We start from the raw sequence: 12341 nt of genomic DNA, 5'->3' as shown, positions 1-12341 counted from the left end.
ATTTAAATTTCACATTTTTGCAATTTTTTTTTCAGAAAGCTCTGGTTTCAAGGCCATAGTCTTGTTATCGGGGGTATTTTGGTCATTTGACCTAAAATTCGAAATTCCAAACTTCAATTTTCCAAATTTTCATGCATATCATCATATTGCATCATATTATGTTTGATTTTATTCCATTTGATTTTCAAATTTCCAAATTTTACAAAAATTCTCTCAAAAAACCTTAATTTTAAGGTCATGAGGGGCATTTTGGTTATTTTGACCCTAATTTTGAATTTTCAAGTTTTTTTTTTTGATTTTTTTTACTTATTTCTCATGTTTATATCAAAGGGGGTATGAATTTGGGTTTATATCTGAATAGTATCCGATAATTTCTAATATTTTTGGATAAATTCAGAAAAACCTACATTTCTGTGCTAACATGTTTTCTAGTTTTGCAGGAATATTCAAGATGAAGATTTTTATTTGCTTATTTCATTCAATTCAATGTAAAATTAAGTTGTAATAATTTGGAATAAGAGTTACTTTTCAGCTTAGAATATGACTGCATTGCATATAGTTTGATTTATGCAATTTCCAATATTTGATGTATGATGCATATGCATATTTTCCAAAATCACTATGGTTGACACGAATGGCACGTGCACAAGCTCTTAGGGAGTTCACGAATTTGGTGGGATTCATATTTATGGCCATAGTCAGAATACGAAGAAAACCAAGATTTGTGATCTTCGTATTAGCTACATTCAGCCTACACTCTTAGGCTAACTTAAAAAATGCACTGCATTTTTTCAAAATTTCAAAAAGATTTCCCAATTCCTCAATGAAATATCTTTCAAATTCATATTTATTCATTCAATTTGCATCATTTTCAAAATCATGTTCCAATTCTATTTCAGAAAAATCATGATTTCCCAAGATTTCCACATTCTCAATTTCATTTTCAAATTCCAAAATTGATTTTCTCAAAAACTTTGAATTACTTCTGAAATTGATTTTCCTAGAATTCCCAAATCCTATTCAGAAATCATTTTTATTAGAAAAAGCTATTCAAATCTCAAAAATCGATTTTCTCAAAGATCTGATTTCCCTAAGAATCCATTTTTCATTTCAAAAATAAATTTCCAATGAACTTCCTGATTTTCTCAAGATTCTCAAATCCATTTCCTTAGAAAAGCAATCCAATCTCAAAAATTGATTTTCCCAAAGTTCAAGTTTTCCTGCGAATTCATTTTCCAATGCAAATTTCTGATTTCCATTGAAATTCAATGATTTTTCCAGGAATTCCATTTTCAAGTACGTTTCCAATCATTTTCCAAGTACATCTCAATTTGCTAAGGCAAACATCATATTTCTCAAACTTGCATCTTTTCAAAATTCCATAGCACATGCCTGATTCTCTATGCATTTTAGGAAAATAGAGCATGATCTAGATAATTTAACTTAGTCAAAGCACACATTTGATCCTTGGTTCAATTACCCCTGGTAAAGGCACCAAGAACGGTCGAACCTCGTACCGACAAGCCGTATCGACAGGCGAATCCCATTCCACAGAATTTTCCCACAAATTTTCAAAACGGAGGCGAGTAATTTTCAAAACCAATTTTCAAAACTTTGGTTGAGTTTGACTCACAGAATCGTTTTCTCTCTCTCGCAGAGGGAGGAGAAAATTTTTTGCGATGATAACAGGTTTGGCGACCGTGATGGGATCTGTCTTCGTCTGATCAAGTGTGTGCTTTGACTTAGCTTAATTATCAAAATCGTGTTCTATGAACTATCAACTTTTATTTTCTGATATCATGTGAACGTAGGAGCCTAGACTCGAACCTAGCTGACATGGACTGCATGTAGACTAGGCATGGTTTGGTAGGACCAAATTGAGGAGAATTATTCATGCTCACTTAGACTTAGGTCTGAAATACAACACTCCTAATTCAAGGATTCATATGAAAACAATGTTTGCTTCTTCAAATATTTCAAAATTCTATTTCTTTAGGACTTAGAGCCTTCTGTTTGCTTGCATGTGCTCATATTTCAAAACCACCCGACCTATGTCTGCCCGGTCTTCACGTTGCTGGGCTCTCTTCTAGAACCATAGTTTGGGACAAAGCCTCACAACTGGGCCACTTATTTGGGCTAACGCCCCTTGCCACATACCAAGGGCCATAGTCCAACGTATATCGGTAGGTGCTCAAGGATGTTAGGAAAACACAAGCCTAGAACTAGAGATGAATTTTTATGTCACGTACATCGAGCCTCGGCTCGAGTATATCGGCATAGCATGATTGTACACAGTTGATATGAGCCTAGAGTCAGGATTAGGATCCTAAAGCTCTTTCAAAATTGATGCATTTAGAGTCAGCTTCTTAGGGAATGCTGTATGTGCATAATTGTTTGTGATTGAATGTATGATATTCGTTTTCATCTTATCTTCCCATATTTTTTCCAATTTTTCCAAAATACTTCATTTTTTAATTTATGAAACATTTCTTTGTAAACCCTGGACGATTTTTCCAAATTATCCACTTTTTCTTCAAAACTCCAGGTGATTTTTCATTCTTCCGTTCCTCTGGACTTCGAATTTCCAGCATTTCACTTTATCCTGCCTGCAATTTTCAAAATTCTTGATTTTTCTTAAGTCTAATTCCAATCTTCCCATCTTTCAGTCTAATGGCATCTACTCAGCTCAACTCTGTCTTTCCTGAAGGTCACATCTCCTACGAGGTGCGACAAAGTCTTCCCGAGCATCGATCTCTCAGCACCGGACCCTTCTTTCTCCGGTGGTACTATACTTGGTTCAAGAACTTCTCACATATGTTTTCGGACTACTTGAGCGATTGCGGGTTAGAACTGGCATCTGCAGTGGAAAAGTTAACAGTCAACGACAATCTGATCCATGCACTGGCAGAGCGGTGGAATCCGCGCACTTGCACATTCTGGTTCCCATGGGCGAGATGACCCTGCTAATGGATGAATTTTCAGAGATCATGGGATTGCTCGAGCCAGCCGGTCAGCCTGGAGATCCATTGGAACAACAATTTTTGATTAATGTCAGGGGTTTGAATCCCAAAGATGCTATAGCTCGTATGAGAGGGCGCAAGTCTTGGCCACTGATTGAAGAAAACATGAATGAATATGTGAGCCTGATCGAGATCTACCGACAGTATGGGGCATTCGCTGAAGTCAGCTCGTTATCCAGAAAAACTCGAGAAAGAATTCAGCGTGCGATGGTTCTGTGCACCGTGGGACTCACTTTCTTTCCAGACGGACAAAATTATGTGGATATCAAAATAGTCCAGCTTCTGAGAAGATGGGGAAGTTGACAGACCAACCGTCTCTCGATAGCTATGGCCACACTTGCTTTTCTATACAAAGGACTGACTCACTTCATGCTTGGAGAGTCCATTCTAGTCGAGGGGTGTACTTATGCACTTCAGTCTTGGTTCCTTCAGCATATGCCGACCAGAGCTAGTTCATTCAGATACAACGACAAGGAGCTCATTCCAGTTGCACGGTACCGGTTCCTGATTGATCATCTGCAAGAAGAAGAAGTGGTGTGGGACTATTTTGATCGAGAACTATCACCTCCCATATACACCTATGCATATGACAAGCGGTTGAAGCTACTTGGTTCATTCTTCTGCACCTACTACCATCCAGAGCGATGTGTCGGCAATTTTCTCAGAGGCAGAGGCACATAGAAGCTCGACTACTTCCAGAAATCATGATAGAGTTCGATCTCGCATCAACGCAGTGGCCCAAAACATACCATTCTGCCAGATATGGCTGAGACTCTTTTGTTACTATTCCACTTTTTCTCGATCCTCGTGTCTCTGCTGATTATCAAGAGTGGTGGCAAACTGTCTGTCTGCCCCCCTCTTTTCCAAGTTTATTATTGATGCAATCATGTTTTTCCTTCAATAAATAAAAAAATCTTTCAAATTCTTCATTCTTGGTTTGACGACCTCGCTAGGTAACAAGGCATGATTTTCAGTTGTTTATTTTCTTTGGAAAGGAATGACAACGCAATTGCCATAATCTCAGTGACGACTCAATCCCTAGTAATGGGATACTCTTTCAATTGTCTACCAAAATTCTCAGCAAATATTTTCTTTCAATCAAAATCTCTCTCAAAAGTCTAACCATCAACTTTGCCCTACAGAGAGCATTCGTGATATTTAATGGTTCAGACAAGGTCAGGAAAGAAAACTACATCAATAGAAGGCATCGTGTATTCAACGACTTCAGAAGAAGAAATGGACTCCCCTCGATCAGGCAGAAATCAAGGGCAGTAGGTTGAAGATGACATTGATCCCCAAATGTATGCCATGTTAAAAAAGATGATGAGCAAGATGCTGGCAGAGCAAGCTGAAGTCAGTATAGAGCATACCTAGGTCAAGAAAAAAAGCAAAGGGCCGGTAGTCAAGAAGGTTTTGAAGATATCCAAGAAGCATACTCAGAATATTGATATAACTGATGAAGAGGAATCAGTGGAAGACACAGATGGATAATTTGAGACTCAGCATATACTCCGCAAATCTACTCAGGGGCAAGGGTCAGCCCACAAGTTTAAAGATCAGTCTATCAGTGATTCTGACCAACCACAATTCAGAGATATTGCCAGGATAGTTCAGGATCTACAGGCCCGCGACAAGGGCAAGAAAGTCTTCACCAGCGAAGACTTCTATGATGGTTTGGATGAGGATGACAATCTGGACAATCTCTCTAGGAAATTCATCAAATTTGATGGATCTGGTGACCCAAAGGCACATCTGGCTATGTTCTTCGCTGAATGTGCCAAATTCAAGCGAGATAATAGGGCACTTTTTCTTTGTTTCCCTCGCAGTTTGTAGGGAACAACTTCCAAATGGTATTCAGAGCACATCAATCCTATTGAGTTGAAGGGATTAGACAAGGTAGTTAATCTTTTCATTGAGCGATTCTTGTTCAATACCGAGGCGCTCCCAACCCTCAATCACCTCTACAATCTGAAGCAGAAAGAGGATGAAAAGGCTAGAGGCTTCATTCACAAATGGAGGTCCACTTGCAATCGAATGAAGGATCCGATATCAGAAGGGCATGCGTTGTCGGTCATCCTGAATAATTTTTTCCAACCCTTGAGAAGCTTGATCTCCACTTCCTCAGCATGATCTTTCGTCGAATTAATAGAACGAGCCAAATGACTCGAAATGGGGATATAAAATAGTGTATATGAGAGCCTCACACTCTCGAAAAATAACGCAGACGCTAAAGAAAAGGTATGAGCCACTTGCGCAACCAACACCACAGGCCAAGGTAATAGCAGCGGCATGAAAAGCAAAAGGGAGAATGCCTTCAAGCATGATGACAAGTCTTCTGGCTCCCCGCAAAAACCAAGCACTCGAGAGAAGATAAAGCATGATGGTTGAGGTTATAATGATAAATTCACTACTTTAGATCAGCCACTTGAGAAAGTTCTTGAATACCTGCTCGAAAAAAATTTGATCAAACTTTCAAGGGTTGCGGATCCTCCAGCTGCCCTAGGGAAATGAAAAGATCATTTCTGCAAGTTTCACCAAGCAATGGAGCATGATACTGAGCGTTGCTTCATCCTCAAGAACATTATTCAAGACTGCATTGACAAAAATCTCCTTGTGGTAGATGAAAAGGATACTAGTCAGTCGTCTTGATCGAACTTTTCCTCAATCACTCAAAAAAAGCTGACAATGTCAACATTTTCCCATTTCTTATCTTGCTTTTATTATTTTGAAGGGATGATGTAAATCCCATTTATCTTTCATTGATTTGTAACTTTTTCTTCAATGCATCAATAAAACTATCAATTTTCTTTATGAGCTTGATGCCACCTTTTATCCTCCTTCTCTGCAAAATGTCCTTTCATGAGGAATGACCCTCTTCAGAGTCTCTCCTAAATTGATCAAAAGTCATTTACTTTGTTACTTTCCAAGAGCATTATTCGAACATCAATTATCTTTCTTTTGTCCAAAATGTGTTTCCTCTATTATACTGAGGCATTATTTTGAAATTTGTCTTCAAAACCTCTTGTATGCAGGTAGGATCACACAAATTTCTTATTTTGCATGCATGCGCACCCATTTACATCATTTCACATTCATTTGCATTTGTATGCATTCATTTGCGCTCATTTGCATTAAATTCTTTTTCCCTTTAGGTTAAGGGATAAACTTGAGTTTCTCATTCAGGATAAGGGATAATCCTGAGACCTCGACAAAGTCATCCAAAAGTCATCGCAAAGATGAAGATTGAAAATCTCCCATTGTGACCAACAAACACTTTTCAAAACATCAATCTTTTTCAAATTTGACCTACGAGTCAAGTCCTTTATCAAAACCATTTTTGCCAATCATGTCAAAATCAACCTTTGGGTTAAGCCTTTTCCAAACCCAGCTTAGCACCGATCCTTCTAAACCCAGTTTAGCACCTGGTTCTTCTAAACTCAGTTTAAAACCTGGTCCTTCCAAAACCCGGTTTAGCATCGGTCCTTCCTAAAAACTAATCTTCAAATTGGTTATTCTAAATCCGGTTTAACATCGGTCCTTCTAAAAAACCAAACTTAGAATTGGTTCTTCCAAACTCAGCTTAGCACTGGTCCTTCTAAACCCAGTTTAACACCTGATCCTTCCAAAACTCGGTTTAACATCAGTCATTTCAAAAAACCAAACTTAGAATTGGCCTTTCTAAACCCAGTTTAGCATCTGGTCCTTCTAAACTCAGTTTAGCACCTGGTCCTTCCAAAATCCAGTTTAGCATCGGTCCTTCCCAAAGTCTAATCTGTGAATTGGTCCTTATAAACCCAGTTTAGCATCTGGTCCTTCCAAAACCCGGTTTAGCATCGGTCCTTCCCCAAAACCAATCTTCAAATTGGTCCTTCCAAATCCGGTTTAGCATCGGTCCTTCCCAAAGTTCAATCTTTGAATTGGTCATTCTAAACCCAGTTTAGCACCTGGTCTTTCCAAATCCGGTTTAGCATCATTCCTTTCTAAAGTCCAATCTTTGAATTGGTCTTTCTAAACCCAGTTTAGCACCTGGTCCTTCCAAAACCTGGTTTAGCATCAGTCCTTCCCAAAGTCCAATATGTGAATTGGTCCTTTTAAACCTATTTTAGCACCTGGTCCTTCCAAATCCGGTTTAGCATCGGTCCTTCCCAAAGTCCAATCTTTGAATTGGTCATTCTAAACCCAGTTTAGCACCTGGTCCTTCTAAACCCAGCTTAGTACTGGTCTTTTACCAAAATCCATTAAGTTGGTCCTTCCAAACCCAGTTTAGCACCTGGTCCTTCTAAACCCAGTTTAGCACTTAGTCCTTCTAAACCCAGTTTATCACTGGTCCTTCTAAACCTAGTTTAGCACCTGGTCCTTCTCAAATCCAATCTTCAAATTGGTCATTTTGCAAAATCTAACCTCATATTGGTTATTTTACCAGTTCCTGTATGTGTATTGGTCATTCTTTCAAATTCAATCTTTATATTAATTTAAGTTCCCAATTTCGACCTTTGGGTCAATCAATTCCAATTTTGACCTTCGGGTCAATCAATTCCAATTTTGACCTTCGGGTCAACCAATTTCCAATTTCCAATTTCCAATTCCCAATTTCTAAAATTTCCAATTTCCAATTTCCAATTTTTAAATTCTAAATTCCAATTTCCAAATTTCTAATTTCCAATTTTCAATTTTCAATTTTCAATTTTCAATTTTCAATTTTCAATTTTCAATTTTCAATTTTCAATTTTCAATTTTCAATTTTCAATTTTCAATTTTCAATTTTCAATTTTCAATTTCCAATTTCCAATTTCCAATTTCCAATTTCCAATTTACAATTTCCAATTTCCAATTTCCAAATTCGACCTTCGGATCAATCAATTTCCAAATTCGATCTTCAGGTCAATCAATTTCCAATTTCCAATTTCCAATTTCCAATTTTTAAATTCTAAATTCCAATTTCCAATTTCAACCTTCTAGTCACCCAATATCAATTTCAATCATTTCCTCTTACGAGAGACTCTTTTTATAGGAAGAGTTCGAGGGAGCTCGTTCTTTTCACATGCTATCCTTTGTCCACTTAGCCCCTTTTCAGGGAGAGTTTGAAGGGACTCGTGTCTTTGTGAACCGTTTGCAAAACAAATTTCCAATTTCACACAAGGAACCCTTAGTTCAGGGAGAGCTTCGACGAAGACTCATTTTCCTTGTGGTCCCCCAATTCTATACTAGGCCATTTCATCATGGAGGACCCGCTTTTCAGTGAGAGTGTGATGGACTCGTTCCTTCATGACCAATTCACCGACCTTACCATTACCGGCCCCTTTTCATAAGAGAAGCCTAGTGTTAAAAAGTTTTGACAAAAGCTTAATTTCTCTTCAAAAGTTCATTTTGCAAACACCTCCTCTTCAGGGAAGAGGAGTAATTCCTATTTCCCATTTTTGAATCTTATCCTTTGGGGAAAGGAGAATTTTTTTTTTTGTCATGGATGTGTTGAGTCATGCTTCAAATGCTCGCTTTCACGAAGGATTTCAAGAAAATTTTGCCAATTTGTCATTAAATATTTGTCGATTTCAAAATCTTTATTGCGCAAAAACTTTACCTCAGAATACCTTCAGTATTACTTCCGAAAGGACAAAGCTTTCGCAAAGAAGGATTCAAAATTCAAAATCTTTCTATTGGCCAACCAAAAGGATGAAGAATAAATCCTTGATATGGCCAACAAAGAAAATTCAATGTTGTTGCAAAGCCATAAATGATCGATATTGATCACAGTCAATGGCACATTTTTAAGGATTATTCTTGGAAAACAAGGCAGTCAAAATATCCTGGGTGATACAAAAAAATTTGTTACGAAAATGAAGCCATACATGATACTTCAAGTACAAGGTTTTGATGATGAGCAAGTGGAATCAACTGCATTTCAGCTAAGGCTATGAAGAAATTGAAGAATTCGATGAAGAATCCTTGAAGACTAGTGTGCAAATGTTTAATTCATTAAAAGTCTTAGATTCTTGTAAGAGCCTTACTTAGAGTGCATATTTAGGTTGCATTTCACCTTAAAAGTCTTTAGAAAAACTTTTCTAAAAAGAACCCTCATGAAAATCTTTTTTGAAAACTCTTTTCTTAAATTTTCATGTTTATTAGTCGACCAATAGACTTACCAGTCGACTAATCCTTTCGCGTCATATTTTCTAAAAAGTCATTTTTGTCAAATTAGTCGACCGAATGTTTTATCAGTCGACTGGACATAATGTCTGTTTTCTGGAAAATTAGCAGCAGTCGACTAATGGTTTTATCAGTCGACTGAACAGAACATGTGTTTTCTGAAAATTTAGCAGCAGTCGACTAATGCTTTTTATCAGTCGACAGAACAGAATGTTTGTTTTTCAGAAGATTTTAGCAGCAGTCGACTAAAAGATTTTTCAGTCTACTGATGATATTATCAGTCGACTAACTTTTCTCAAGTCGACTAAGTTTCAAAAGTTCAGATTTTCAAACGGCTCGATTAACAGATCAGTCGACCGACGATAACGGTCAGTCTACTAATAACTAACTATTAGTCGACTAACTGATGTTTCAGTCGACTAATTTTGCCATTTTCCTGAAACTTCAAAAAGGCGTGTCTTTTCATTTTTCAAACGTTTTGATCGTTCGAAATGGACAGTTTTGACACCCTTTCATACTCTCAACGTATGAAAACTTTCAGCTATAAATATGAGTGCATTCTACACTCAAAAACATAAAAATTCAATAGAATTATATTGAATTACTTCTTGCTTTTCACTCCTATTCATTCAAGTATTTGTTTTCTCACTCACGTGATATTTTCACTTCAGTTTTTCACTCAAATCACTTTGAGAGATAGTGAATTCGTGAGTAGAGTATTTCAACAACCTCAAAAGCCAATTGCATCTCATTTGCATTAAAAAAGAAGGCTCATAGGTTGTATTGTAAGTTGTTATTTCTTTTCTATAAAAAGGACTCCTTTGTTTAAAGGAGTTATTTGCTTTCAGTAGGGTTGTTACTGAAAGTGGGACCAGTAATGGTCTGTGTGATCTTGTAGTTTACAAGGTTGATAGTGGATAATCTCAAGCGGGTTTTGCTTGGGGACTGGATGTAGGTCGGGTTAGACCGAACCAGGATAAAATCTTGTGTTCTTTGTGTGTTTGCTTTGAGATTTGCAAAATCATTCTATATTCCGCAGAAAATTTTAAAAGCACTATTCACCCCCCCTCTAGTGCTCGTTGCCTCGATCCTAGTGCACTTTCATTTGGTATCAAAGCACAGGTTTGCTATTACTTTGATTTGACCATCATCTAGCATGGCAACTACAACATCTCAGCACAAAGAAGGAAGCTCCTCTGTTCGTCCTCCTCTCTTCGACGGAACAAACTATGAATACTGGAAAGTAAGAATGACAATATTCTTGCAATCCATGGATCTCGATATCTGGAGAGTTGTTTCTGAAAAGTACCAAACTCCATCAACTGAGTTCAGCCGATGGACCGATGATGAAAAGAAGACTGCTTCACTGAATGCCAAAGCCATGAATGCATTATATTGTGGCGTTGACAAGGTAGAATTCAATCGCATCTCTCAATGCTCTACAACAAATGAAATTTGGCATACTCTTCTAGTAACTCACGAAGGTACGTCAAAGGTAAAGGAATCTAAAATTGCTTCTTTAGTTCATAAATTTGAATTGTTCAAAATGAAGCAAAATGAATCTATATTGGACATGGTAACTAGAATGACCGATATAACTAACACTTTGAAATCCCTTGGAAAAGAATATTCACAAGTAGATTTAGTCAGAAAGATTCTAAGGTGTTTAACTCCTGAATGGGAGAGAAAAACCACTGCTATTGAAGAAGCAAATGATCTCAATACTCTCACTCTTGAAGACTTAGTTGGTAACCTAATGGCATATGCGGTCCAACTTCAAGACAGACAAGAAGAAGAGCCTAAGAAGAAATCTCTTGCTTTTAAGGCTACTTCTGACTCAGAAAATTCAGAAGAAGATGAAGATGAAGATATTGCCCTCATCACAAGGCAATTCAGAAGTTTCATCAAAAAGGGAAGATTTCAAAGAAAGATAAAGAAAGCAGATTCTTCCATTCCCAATGAAGTCAAGTGCTTTAACTGCAAAAAGGCAGGACATATCAAGAAAGATTGTCCTCTTCTCAAAATCAAGCCCAAGGACCAATTCAAGAAGAAAAAGGCATTTCAAGCATGTTGGGATGATAGTGACTCCTCTTCCGATGAAGAATCAAATGAAGAAGTCACCAACATGTGTTTTGTAGCACAAGAAGATCCGGTAAGTCAATTTGACTATGATGAGTTATTTGAAGCATTTAATGATTTATATGCTAAATTTAAGAGTCTTAGTTCTAAAAATAAAGAGTTAAAAACTAAAAATTTAACTCTTGACTCTCAAAATAAAGTGTTACTTCAAGAAATAGAAGATCTCAAGAAGAAAAATTCTTGCCAAGCACTTGAGATAAAAGAAATTGGAGTTCGAACCAATCTCTTACAAAAAGAAATATCTAGTCTTAAAGAAAAGTCAAATGATCTTCTTTCTATAGTGACCAAATTCATAAATGGTCAAGAGAATTTAGAAAAACTTCTTGGTTCTCAAAGATGCTCGGTTAATAAAACCGGATTGGGATATAGCTTCTTTGATACTCAAAATAGACCAAACTATGTGGTGAAAAATCAAAGACATTATTCTCAACCTTTTGTTCATAGAACTAAACTTTCTAGTTCTAATAGAAATGCATCTAGATATAATTATTCTAGACATGTTTATTCTAAATCCTTTTATAGAAAGAATATTTATTATCAAAGGAAACCAAAATCCAAATGGATATGGGTTCCTAAGACTAACTCTCATGGACCCAAAAATAGAAAGGGGTCAAATGCTCTGTTTTCTGATTTTGTTGTAGGTACACAACATAAGGAGCAAATGGATATTGGACAGCAGCTGTTCCAAACATATGACTGGAAGGCCGGAGTTATTTTCCACCCTCCAAAATAAGGATGGAGGAACCGTCACCTTTGGTGACAATAACAAGGGAGAAGTGATAGGTATTGGTAATATTGGTAATCCAAAATTTCCCTTGATAGAAAATATTCTTTTAGTAGATGGTTTAATGCATAATTTAATATCTATCAGTCAATTGTGTGATAAAGGTTTTCATGTTTCTTTTAAAAATGATTTATGCTTAATTTCTGATTTTCAATCTAAAAAGATCATTTTTAAAGGTAAAAGAAGAAACAATGTGTATGAACTATATCTAGATGAATTACCCTCTTTTAATGAAAAATGTCTTATTGTTTCAA

This window comes from Nuphar pumila, chromosome 16, assembly GCF_984573655.1.
Source record: "Nuphar pumila chromosome 16, dmNupPumi1.hap1.1, whole genome shotgun sequence".
NCBI lineage: Eukaryota > Viridiplantae > Streptophyta > Magnoliopsida > Nymphaeales > Nymphaeaceae > Nuphar > Nuphar pumila.
The sequence above is the reverse complement of the archived record's forward strand: the minus strand, read 5'-3'. Positions refer to the sequence as shown.